Source organism: Triticum aestivum, chromosome 2B (assembly GCF_018294505.1).
Source record: "Triticum aestivum cultivar Chinese Spring chromosome 2B, IWGSC CS RefSeq v2.1, whole genome shotgun sequence".
In the NCBI taxonomy this organism is placed as follows: domain Eukaryota; kingdom Viridiplantae; phylum Streptophyta; class Magnoliopsida; order Poales; family Poaceae; genus Triticum; species Triticum aestivum.
In genome coordinates, this window is record NC_057798.1 from 134,600,056 (window position 1) to 134,612,839 (window position 12,784).

At 45.0% G+C, this 12,784-nt stretch overlaps 1 long non-coding RNA gene across 1 annotated transcript; it reads left to right on the forward strand.

Moving 5' to 3' along the window:
* The first annotated feature begins 7,620 nt into the window (after positions 1–7,620).
* Positions 7,621–8,143, forward strand: LOC123040807 (uncharacterized). The gene is made up of 3 exons (XR_006418259.1): positions 7,621–7,713; positions 7,812–7,876; positions 7,981–8,143. It is a non-coding gene; the product is annotated as an uncharacterized lncRNA (long non-coding RNA).
* Positions 8,144–12,784: the final 4,641 nt, after the last annotated feature.

The window sequence follows — 12,784 nt, forward strand, 5'->3', positions numbered from 1 at the left end:
CAGTCTTCATCAGAAGGTTGATCGCAATCACAAATGGGTAAAGCGTCAGTTTGGTGCACTTCTTCACAATATGACCTCAACACACAATGCAGTGAAGAAGAACCAATACTACCTTCATGAAACCTTCAACCGCACCTGGGCTATCCTCACTCATGTCTATAGCACTGAAGAACTTAAGACTATGGGTCTCAAGGAAGAATTTGACTGGTCTGCACCTCCTCCGAAGAAATTCAAGAGGGTCAAAATTCCTCCACTGGTGGCCAGCTCTTATTTTTCATCGTGTGACACTGATGAGTATGAAGATTTGGACGACACTGCGGCAGGCCCTACTACAACAAACAACCCCGACAACGCTGGCGCTCCTCCATCGACTTGAAATTCTTCAGGGGCGTTAGTCCTTAGTTTCAATCCTTTTGGTCATTTGATGACAAAGGGGGAGAAATCTGAGTTAGTCTTCAAGCAGGTCTATATTAAGGGCATTTTTTTAAGTTACAACTCTCGTTCTTCTAAAACTTTTATTTGGATCGAGTTGTAATCTTAAACCCGATGGTGCGCTGATACTTTTGTTGCATTATACTTTGCATGCTTATTCCTCGTTAATGACATTGCACGCATGCTGAATCTCATCAGGCACCATATTTCATCATGCATTTCAAATTCTTCATATTATATATCAAATGCGTGTATGAATTACAAGATATAGGGGGAGATCTCCATGATTCGACTCTTCAAATGTGCATTGCCTCAAAAGCAAATTCCTCACTATGCACATCTTCAGGGGGAGTTCTTCTATATCTTGTAATCAAATTCCTCAATATCAGTGTATACACTTCATATGTTTATCCCCGTTGAAAACTTAACCTATGTTGTCATCAATCACCAAAAAGGGGGAGATTGTAAGTGCATCTAGTGCCCCTTAGTGATTTTGGTGTATTGAAGACTTATAGGTTAAGGGACTAACGCGTTTGTGAGTGTACACAGGTCTATAAGTCTATGAGGAGTTTGATATTTACAGAGAAAGTCGACCCCTAAAAATGAAGTTCTTCAACTGAAGACTTTGATATTCTGAAGACTTTCTGAAGACTTTGAAAGTGAAGAAATTGGTGTGACCTTGAAGACTTGGTATTCATTTGTGGAACATGAAGCGTGAAGACTTTTGTTTTCGTAGTTTCATTTTCTCTTTCTTGAGTCATAGGAAACACCGTACTGTTAAAGGGGGTCGAGGAAATACTAAGGAAAAATTTCCATGTGATGCTCAACTCAAAATCCTACACCTACCAATCCCTTCGAGTGAAGCCTTTGGAAATCTCATACAGTTCAGCCACTTTCTTCAGTGACAGAGACGAAGTTCTTCTGGTCGCTGATGAATTTGTTATGACTGAGGAGTTAGGAATTCGCCAGTGCGAATTACCTACACAGTGAGGAACATGATAGCCCTGAGGAATTTGAGAGTCAAATTTCCGACCGTTGCTGTGCTGCGCGCCAGCTGTCCCAAAATATCTTATCCACCTAACGGTCATATCATTGAAGGGCATTTATGTCTTATCATGTCGGGCTGCTCCCTAGGCTATAAATAGCCGCCCCCTACAACCACTAGCTGGTTGGCTGCTCCGAGAGAACTTGACACTTGTCATTTGAGAGCAACCCATCCTCCGAGGACTTTGAGCGAAAATCATCAAGTGAGGAAAACCCAAAACCAAACCCCTACAAACCCAAAGTGATTGAGCATCACTGAAGAAATTGATCCTGTGTGGATCCGATGCTCGTTACCTTTGAAGACTGTGCTTCTTCCAGATGGTTAGGCGTCATGGTCTAGAGCATCCAAGAGGAATTGTGGATCGCCGAGTGACCAAGTCTGTGAAGGTTTGGAAGTCGCCTGAAGACTTACCACGAGTGATTGGACGAGGTCTGTGTGACCTTAGTTCAAGGAGAATACGGTGAGGACTGGGTGTCCTGAGCTGCGTGCTCAGCGACTGGGTGTCCGGGACTGTGTGTCCTCGAGTTTAAATACTCAGCCGCTCCAACCAGACGTACAACTGAGATAGCAGTTGGAACTGGTCTACCAAATCATTGTCTTCACCAACCTAACTGGTTCTATTTCCTCAATCCTTTCATTTCCTCATTACTGTGTTGAGTGTTTGTTCATATCTGTGTTTGAAGACTTTGACTGAAGACTTTCTCAATTTCCTCAGTTCAATTTCTTCAGTCTGTTTGTCTTCATCTTGTGTTATCCTGTGATTACGCTTTCTGTACTCTGTGCTAGTCTTCATTTCATCATGATGACCATGCTTGTATTCTGTTACGCTTACTTCTGAGTACTTATTCCGCTGCTAATAGTTCTTCGCTAAGGAATTTCCTCACCGGCAAATTCCTCAGTGAAGAATTCATAAAAATCGCCTATTCACCCCCCCCCCTCTAGTCGATATAACGCACTTTCATAGTGACCGTACGATGTCCATCCAACGGCTGTAGTGCTTCTTCATCCTCTGGTCTTCTTGCTCCATCCGCCCAAAGCAGCGCCGGTCGTGCCGCATGCTCCTGCCTACCATGGCCGGCTGTGCTGCCGCGTAGGCCTCATCGCCCCCTACTATTCCCACCGCTGGCCAGGCCCTACGGCGACGGCAGCCTCACACCGCAGCCGAACCAGTGAACCCTCGTACTCCTCTCTGTGAGGGCTTCCACTGTCGCGTCTTCCCCGGCTCCCCGTCATCCCCTTCCTAGGCCTCGCCGTCATCCACCGCCCTGGTGCTCTCAGCGCGGCGTGGTCAACGTGGTCAAGGAACGACTTCCATCGGACATGGACTGTACGTGGAGAGGCTGACAGCTGGGTCCACGGCTGCAGCAAAGAAGTGCCTCCTTATTACGCGGAAAATAATGATTCCTCCACCTGACAGCTGGGACCCACTGGACGGGCCACTGTATTTTGCAAAGAAACGTTTCCCCCTGACTGCTGGGACCCACCAGCTACATCTTCGCACGCAAGGAAGTGTGTTCGGGAAAAAAAACGATTCGCCCCCCTGACTGCTAGGACCCACCAGCTACATCTTCGCAGGCAAGGAAGTGCCTGACAGTCGGGACCCACCTGGTCGGAGTGTATGTAGCGTTGTCATTCTGGTCGCGAACGTGTATGTACATATATACTGGTGGATGTAGAGGCGTGCACGTGTCGTAGTAGAGGCGCGTACGTGTCGTAGTAGAGGCGTGCACGTAGCATGTACACGTACGTACAGTGGCCAGGGTGCAAGAAAGAAAATATGGCCACGTATGTGTACATACGGGTGAGGTCTCGACTGCCTACTCACGCATATGTACAGCCAGGCTCGTGTACATGGCTGGGTCTGAAAGGAGAAACAGCGTCGTTGTCGTGTTCATGGGGAGGCAACAGAATGTGTCGTGTTCATGGGGAGGCAACGGAATGTGTCGTGTTCATCGGGAAGCAACAAAACACGTAGGAGCCAACCGACTGGGTCGGAACGGAATGCATGGTCGTGTTCATCGGGAGGGCTTGGACGGAACAGGCGATGGAAACGAGGCCTGGCGTACCGCACAATGGAGGAAACAGACCTCCGACGTTCGGAACGGGGTCCTGTTGATCAGGAGGGGTCTGGCGTACCACAAAACAGAGGAAACGGACCTCCTACGGTCGAAACGGGGGTCCTGTTGATCGGGAGGGGTGTGGTGTACCGCAAAACGGACGAAACGGACCTCCTACAGTCGAAACGGGGGTCCTATTTATCGGGAGGGGTGTGGCGTACCGCAAAACGGACGAAACGGACCTCCTACGCTCGAAATGGGGGTCCTGTTCATCGGGAGGGGTGTGGCGTACTGCAAAACGGGACTCCACGGGATACTGTTCATCTCCATCGGCGACCTCCTCCAGCCTCCACGGGCTACCATCAATCTCCTCCAGCCTCCACGGGCTACCGTCGACCTCCTCCAGCCTCCACGGGCTCCTGTTCATGCAGCCTCCACCGCGCGCTACTCCACCGGCTACTGTTCAACCACCCCTCCACGGGCACCCCTCCACCGTCTACTATTCATCCAGCCCTCCACACCATGGAGTCCTGTTCAACCACCCCTCCATGGGCACCCCTCCACCGTCTACTGTTCATCCAGCCCTCCACCACACCACGGGGTCCTGTTCATCCAGAGGCAACGCCGCTAGGGCTGGACGTAAAGCTCATTACTCGCGAGTTAAACAAGCACTCGGAAGCTCGACTCGTTAAGGCTCGTGCTCGTTAGTTAGTGAGCCGAGCTGAACAACAATTTTAGCTCGTTAATATAAACAAGCTTAATGAGCTAGCTCGCGAGTATCACGAGTAGCTCATTTGGCTCGTTTATTTGTACATCACTAATTTTTAGTTTTATTACTAGATGAAAAATGCCTAGTGCTCAGCTCGGCCCACAGGCCACAGGCCACAGCCCACCCCCACCTCCTCGGCTCCCTGCCTCCCCATCGCAGCCTACTTACGAGTTACGAAGAGACCAGAGGAGGAGCCGAGGAGACTACAGAATACAGACTACAGAGAGATGGGAAAGGAAGAAAAACAGCAGGGCGGCGTCTAGGTTTAGGTCTTTGACGATGGCGTGGCGGCGTGGCTCTGCTTCCTTCTCTTCTCCAGCGGCTGTGTGCGACCACTTTAGCCCGCCTCCGCCATCTCCATCCGCGTCCCCATGGAACGGCGCGAGCGACCACCAGCTGCAGGCGGCACTCCAAGCATGGAGTCTAAGGTCCGAAAGAAGGTGGTGAGGAAGAGGACTTCGGCCTGCGATTTAGCATCGCGGGAGTCTCCTTCGACGGCAGCAAAGCTTTCTCGTCCTCGGTAGCAAGCGCAAGGAGAAAGGCGCCCAAGAGCAGAGGAGGCTACATCACCTACATGCTCTGACGCTGATGCCGTTGGTGGTGGATTAGGACCGGTGAGATTGTTTATCTCACACTCTCATTTTTGTTTTCTATTACTTTGAATCTTTGATGCCCTAGTTAGTACTTGCGAATCTGCTGAAACACCAGTGTAGACTGTTGTTAATTGATTGTATAAATACTTGTGTAGTTAGGTGAAATACTTCATCACACACACACTGACACATGCACCAGATTAAGATTAGCTAGTCTGCTGAAATACCTATGCTAAAGTACCATTGCTGAATGATTGTGGGAATCTTACAATTTCATTTCCTAAATTTTGTACAGGTTCTAAGTTCTGACTTCTATTTTATGTGGTAAAAATTACTACTTAGATCATTAGATGCAAAACAATTCTAGTAAGTAAATGTCCTAACTTCTATTTTCTATAGGTTATTAGTATCACTTACTACTTAATGCACCAGGAAGATGTGTTTCTGTTCATTGATACAATTTTGCACATCGTAATTAATTATGTAGCGATACTTACTAATTTTGCACATTGCAATTAATTATGCAGCGATACTTACTAATTTTGCACATTGCAACTAATTATGTAGCGATACTTACTAATTTTGCACATTGCAATTAATATTTGGCTTGTATAAATCTGAATCATGCAATTTCATTTTCCACAAGAAGACGGCAGCTATGAAGATGAATGGGTAGAGGTTCATGAAGGTTATGAGGAGGTTGATGAGGCAGAGGCATATGATATGGATGATGATATGTCAGAGCCTTCTCTTGGATCAGGAGACAATGGAAATGACACAGAAGTTGAGGTCAATGGCAAAGAGAAGGCAAAGAAAGGAGGGAAAAGGAAAAAGACAGGAGTGGATGGAGCTAAGGTGAAGGTAAAGAAAACAAGACTTAAACGTGCAGAATGTTGGCAGCATTTCAAGGAGGTCAAAGCTGTAAGCAAGAGGACGCTAGGGGCGGTTGTCACGAAGGCAAAGTGTTTGCATTGTGCTAAATTGTTTGCTTATACTCCTGGGGGGTCAACTACTAGCCTCAATAGGCATAAAGATGTTTGTTCAGTCTATCTAAACAAGAAGGGAAGACAACTAAATCAAGGTACAATCAACTTCGATCCTGAAAAGCCAGGTGCATCTCTCATAGTAAACCATGAATACAATCATGCAGAAGTTGTTAAGATCATAGCAAAGATGATAATTGTGCATGATTATCCCTTTAGGATGGTAGAGCATGCTTGGTTCAATATCCTCATGACGTATATGAATGTGTCCTACAAGTTTATTGGTCGGAAGAAAATTAGAGCTGAATGCATGAAGGTGTATCTTTCTGAGAAAGAAATCCTTAAAAAGCAACTAAAGTCTGTTGAAACCATTAGTTTGACATGTGATCTATGGACTTTAAACCAAACACTCTCATACCTAGCTGTGGTTGCTCACTACATAGATGATGATTGGATCATGCAATGTCGTGTTTTGAACTTCATAGAGCTAGATCCACCTCACTCGGGTAGTGTCATAGCTCAAGAAGTTTTTGAGTGTTGCCAAGAATGGAAAATAGAAGATAAGATCATGACAATCACTATGGATAATGCTTCCTCAAATGATAATGTTGCTAAGAGATTGATGGACAAGATAATTGCTAGGAAATCGGCTAAATTTATTCCCAAGTACTTCCATGTTCGCTGATGTGCGCACATTGTCAATTTGATAGTGAATGATGGCATTGCTCTATTGCCAGCTTTGATCAATAAGCTTAGGGATACTGTCAAGTATTTGAAAAAATCTCCAACACGCATGTACAAATTGTTGATGGTTTGCAAGTCTCTAAATATGGAAGTTGGGAGAGATTTATGCATGGATGTTGCTACTAGATGGAACTCTACATGCAGAATGGTAGAGGCTTGCACTGTGTATAGGGCTGCTTTCAAAGAGTATGCAGAGGTAGATGCTACCTACAAATGGCAGCCTGAAGATGAAGAGTGGGCATTATTTGAGAAGATTCAACCCATCTTGAAATCGTTTGCCGAGGTAACAACTGTACTATCAGGATCTAACTATCCTACTACTAAAAAATTTTATCCATATATCATGAATGTTAAGATTGCTATCGTAGAGCATGCCATGGGTTCGAATGCAAACTTGAAAAAGATGGGAGAAGCAATGCTTGATAAGTTTGATAAACATTGGGATAGCAATAGTGAAGGTGAGGGAAATGAAAACACTGGGAAAAACAAAAAAAAGGAGAAGAACAATGTCATGGTCATTGCCACCATTCTTGATCCTAGGTTTAAGATGAAACTTGTTGATTACTGTTTTAAGAAAATGTATGGTAAAGAGAAGGGCAGTAGTGAGGCCGAGGAAATCAAATCTGAATTCTTTGATCTCTATGCTACATATGAGATGGAAAATCGCAAGAATGAGGCTGGCAACAACAATGAACAGAGTTCAGTATGTAGTAGGCAAACAAGTACATCCATGTCCTCATTGTCAAGTGGGTTTCAGTCCTTCCTAGAGGAGACAAATTCAGATCCATCTAAATCTGAATTGACCAGTTACCTTGAAGAAAAAACCCATCCAATTCTAGATCCAAATTTCAAGGTAGTTGATTGGTGGAGGTTGAATGCTCATAGATATCCTATCATGGCAAAGATGGCAAAAAAGTTCTTGACTATACCAGCAACTAGTGTCTCATCGGAGTCAACATTCTCTATGAGCGGCAGAATTCTCGATGACTATTGTATCTCTCTCAGCCCAAACATGGTTGAGGCACTTGTGTGTGCCTCTAGCTACATCAAAGGATCAAAAGAAGACCAGCTTAAGACTACAATTACAGTGGTAATATTTCTTGTTCTCTACTGTGTATTATATTCTTGCAACCTTTAGACTCTTGGTAAATGTTTTCTCAAATTGCATATTTGCACATACCTTTGTAGGAAGAAGGCAATGATGACGATGTCGAGTTCATTCCATTTCCTGAAGATACGACAGAAAGCAACTAGTAGGCCTCCCATATTTTTATTGAGTGTCATTGTATTGCTGTAGCATTGTACTATTGTTTATTTGCTTGAATCATAACTAGTGAATTTCTCTATGTCTATGTAGGAAGATGAAATGGATGAACTGATGAGCCAGCTTATGTGAGGAGCAGAAGCTACTTTGCATTTGCTCAGCTAGAAGCTACCATTTTATTTTGGTCATTGTTAGTTATGCAAGACCTTATGTTGATGAAGTGTCGTGCTGAAGTGGCGAAGTAGTTAATATAATATGTACTACTAGTCTATTGATCGAACTTGATCCAATGTTGAGCGCCTAAGCCATGTACTGCTTTATCTTTTGAAGTCCTGGACTTGTCTTTGTCAATGGCCCTACTTATTGTTGTTGTTCTCCTAGTGATTGTGCATGAAGTATGAAGTTTGAACCGTAATGGTGTATGAAGTATGGCCCTGCTTATTGTTGCTGTCACTCTATGTTGCTGTTCAAATGTTCTTTATTGTGTGTTGCTGCTAGTTATTGGTTGTCGCATTATGTGATACTATTTGTAAAGAATAAATTTGGCAAAGGCTACTGCATTACTATTTTGCTAGAACCTGTACTGTTTATAACTCTAACGAGCACTAGTGAGCGCTCACGAGCTTAACGAGTATTTAATGAACCGAGCCGATCAAGAGTTTGAGCTCGTTACAATTAACGAGCTTAACGATCACGAGCTTAACGATCGCGAGCTTAACGATCACGAGCTTAACGAGTCGAGTAGCTCGTTAGTCCAGCCCTAAACGCCACTGATCACTGTTCATCCACCCCCCCCCCACAAAACTCACTGTTCATCCTAGAGGCAGCATCGATTGGCTTCAGTTAGCAGCAGTGCGAAGGAATCGCTCGGTCGTGTTCAGTTAACAGCCATCGATCGATCACTCGGGTTCAGTAACGCGTAGCCTGCAGTGCAATCGCTCGGGTTCAGTTAGAGCCCAACGCCTCTCTCGGGTTCAGTTATAGCCAACGCCTCGCACACACGCGCGTACGTGTACGAGAGAAACGCGCATCACTCGGCCCCCGACCTCCCACCGTAACCGGGAACTCCCCGAAATTTTCCACCCCCTCGCTTCTACCACGGTTTTTCCGTCATGGACGGCCCAAATAATGTCATGCAGCTGCGTCTCCGTCCCGCCCAGGACGAAAAGCCCATTTTCTGTCATGATTTTTTGTCATAGAAGTAGGAGCCCACCACATATATGATGATACCGGGTTTTGTCACAATTATCGTCATAGAAGTGTCATATGTATGACAGAAAAAATGTTCGTTCGGCCCAAAATGTCACGGATGTGTCTTTTTTTGTAGTGTTGATGTGAGACTATCTTCCTCCTTTTTGTCTTCTCCACAACCACCATACTCTATTCCACCCATAGTGCTATATCCATGGCTCGCGCTCATGTATTGCGTGAGGGTTGAAAAAGCTGAAGCGCGTTAAAAAGTATGAAACAATTGCTTGGCTGAAACCGGGGTTGTGCATGATTTGAATATTTTGTGTGATGAAGATGGAGCATAGCCAGACTATATGAATTTGTAGGGATAACTTTCTTTGGCCATGTTATTTTGAAAAGACATGATTGCTTTATTTGTATGCTTGAAGTATTATTGTTTTTATGTCAAATGATAGACTATTGCCATGATTAGATTACATGATCAAGATTATGCTAGGTAGCATTCCACATCAAAAATTATCTTTTTTATCATTTACCTACTCGAGGACGAGCAGGAATTAAGCTTGGGGATGCTGATACGTATCCGTCGTATCTATAATTTTTTATTGTTCCATGCCAATATTATACCACTTTCATATACTTTTTGGCAACTTTTTATACTATTTTTGGGACTAACATATTGATCCAGTGCCCAGTGCCAGTTCCTGTTTGTTGCATGTTTTTGTTTCGCAGAATATCCATATCAAACGGAGTCCAAACGGGATAAAAACGGACGGAGATTATTTTTGGAATATTCAGAGAATGTGGGAAGGAAAATCCACGCGAGACGGTGCCCAAGGGAGGCACGAGGCAGGGGGCGTGCCCCACCCCCCTGGGCGCGCCCCTGGCCCTCGTGGGCTCCCCGTAAGGCGGTTGATGCCCTTCTTTGGCCGCAAGAAAGCTATTTTTTATTAAAAAAACACGGCGAAGGTTTCAGTCCAATCGGAGTTTCAGATCTCCATATATATACGAAACGGTGAAAGGGCAACAAAGAACAACGCGGAAACAGAGAGAGACAGAGAGACAGATCCAATCTTGGAGGGGCTCTCGCCCCTCCCATGCCATGGAGGCCAAGGACCAGAGGGGAAACCCTTCTCCCATCTAGGGAGGAGGTCAAGGAAGAAGAAGAAGAAGAAGGGGCCCCCTCTCCCCCTCTCTTTCGATGGCGCCGGAACGCTGCCGTGGCCACCATCATCATCACCGCGATCTTCACCAACACCTCCGCCATCTTCACCAACATCTCCATCACCTTCCCCCTCTATCTACAGCGGTCCACTCTCCTGCAACCCGTTGTACCCTCTGCTTGAACATGGTGCTTTATGCTTCATATTATTATCCAATGATGTGTTGCCATCCTATGATGTCTGAGTAGATTTTCGTTGTCCTATCGGTGGTTGATGAATTGCTATGATTGATTTAATTTGCTTGTGGTTATGATGCTGTCCTTTGGTGCCCATCATATGAGCGCGTGCGTGGATCACACCATAGGGTTATTTGTATGTTGATAGGACTATGTATTGGAGGGAAGAGTGACAGAAGCTTCAACCTAGCATAGAAATTGATGCATATGGGATTGAAGGGGGACCAATATATCTTAATGCTATGGTTGGGTTTTATCTTAATGAATGTTAGTAGTTGTGGATGCTTGCTGATAGTTCCAATCATAAGTGCATAGAATTCCAAGTCAGGGATGACATGCTAGCAGTGGCCTCTCCCACATAAAACTTGCTATCGGTCTAGTAAAGTAGTCAATTGCTTAGGGACAATTTCACAACTCCTACCACCACTTTTCCACACTCGCTATACTAACTTTATTGTGTATTTATCTAAACAGCCCCTATTTTTTATTCTCGTGCTCTTTATTATCTTGCAAACCTATCCGAAAACACCTACAAAGTACTTCTAGTTTCATACTTGTTCTAGATAAAGCGAACATTAAGCGTGCGTAGAGTTGTATCGGTGGTCGATAGAACTTGAGGGAATATTTATTCTACCTTTAGCTCCTCGTTGGGTTCGACACTCTTACTTATCAAAAACTGTTGCGATCCCCTATACTTGTGGGTTATCAAAAACTTGGTCTGCTGTTGGGTAGCCTAGAGGATTATACCTTTGAGCCGCCGACCCGCTTAATGTGTACCTACACGGGCGATATCAAAGATTCGCTGCGCCACTGCCAGACGCGTTTAACTAACAACGCGATCAATGAGATGACAAAAACCCTTCTCAACGAAAGCTTGGAGAGCTGCAGCAAAGTGGGGTTGAACCCCTTCTGCACACTCAACCCACCACCAGATGTAAGTCTCTTTGGTTCATTTATTTTGCTTTATTGTTCTTATGCTCTACAAATCTCCAACCTTCTTGTAATTTGTGCAGGCTAGATCCGCCTTTTGGAAAAAGAAGTATGATGAGAAGGCAGCCAAGAAAGCCCGGGCTAAGACTAAAGCCATGAAGAAGAATAAGAAGAAATCAACCGCCTCTGATATGCTGAACTTGAATGAGGATGATGAGTCAGAGGTAGACCTTTATTCCCTTGGCTCTTTTTTCAATTATCTTATTGACACTGATTGCTATCAGGATGACGCGGAAACCAGCCAGGCGGGTGATGAAGAGGTAACTATTATTTCCTCCGACTCAAAGCCTTTGCCAAGACAGAAAATTCAACAAGTGGCCCGCAAAGTAAGGTTTTCTCACCCCTTAGCTTACTTGGATCCCAACTTTATTTTGAAGCAACAACAACATGAGAACCGGCGCAGAACTCGCACCAGCAAAGGCGGAGAGCTTTCCTCTGGTTACCCAACACACCAGCCCCACGCAAAAGCCGAAACGAGGTGCTTCAGAATTCCAACTCTTTTTATCCCAAGGCGGGTCTTACTCGCCAACCACTTAATCCTTCCGACTCAAATTATCAGGGGACTTCTCACTCTTCTTCTGGCGATTCATCTCAGACCCAGCTTCCGGCTTTCAAGACTGCCCCTGGGTAAAAACTATCCTTGTTTTTCACATCTCTGCACATATACTGACCTTGTCTCTTTTCCGCAGCGGGATGGCAAAGCCTAGCAAGAAGGCAAAAATTAATAAGTCGGTCGAAGACCCAAAAATTCATGAGCCAGAGAAACAAGCGCCGGTATCTGAGGCTTCTGTGCAACACCTGGAGGAGCTTGCTAATGACCCGCCACAAGAGAATCCTGGCGCCTCCACTGATCATACAATTATCGACCCTTTGGGTGCCAAACCACCAAGCCCAATCAAGCCTTCAGAGCCAAATACTGAAGAAGTTCTGATCACCGGTACTGGCTTCCAAGAACCAGGGAATCCCACTATCCTGGCGAAACACTCCGCCAAAGAAGAATTGATTGAGAAGCACAAAGTCAAGTTTGACATGGCCAATTATTCTAATTTGAACATCAGTGAAGTACTCTCTGGTTACCTCAGCCAAGTGCACAGTAGTCGTGATCTTGAGATTGATATGGTCAAACAAATGCATCAGAAATATGAGGTACAAACTTTTGATTCACCTTCTTAAGATATACTCCTTCCACTAGTAGAAAAAGGACCTTATGTGAGACACATTAGTCCTGGTTCGATTTTGGCCCGGTACTAATGGTATCATTAGTACCGGTTCGAACGGCTATGCATTAGTGTCGGTTCGTGTTGAACCTTTAGTACC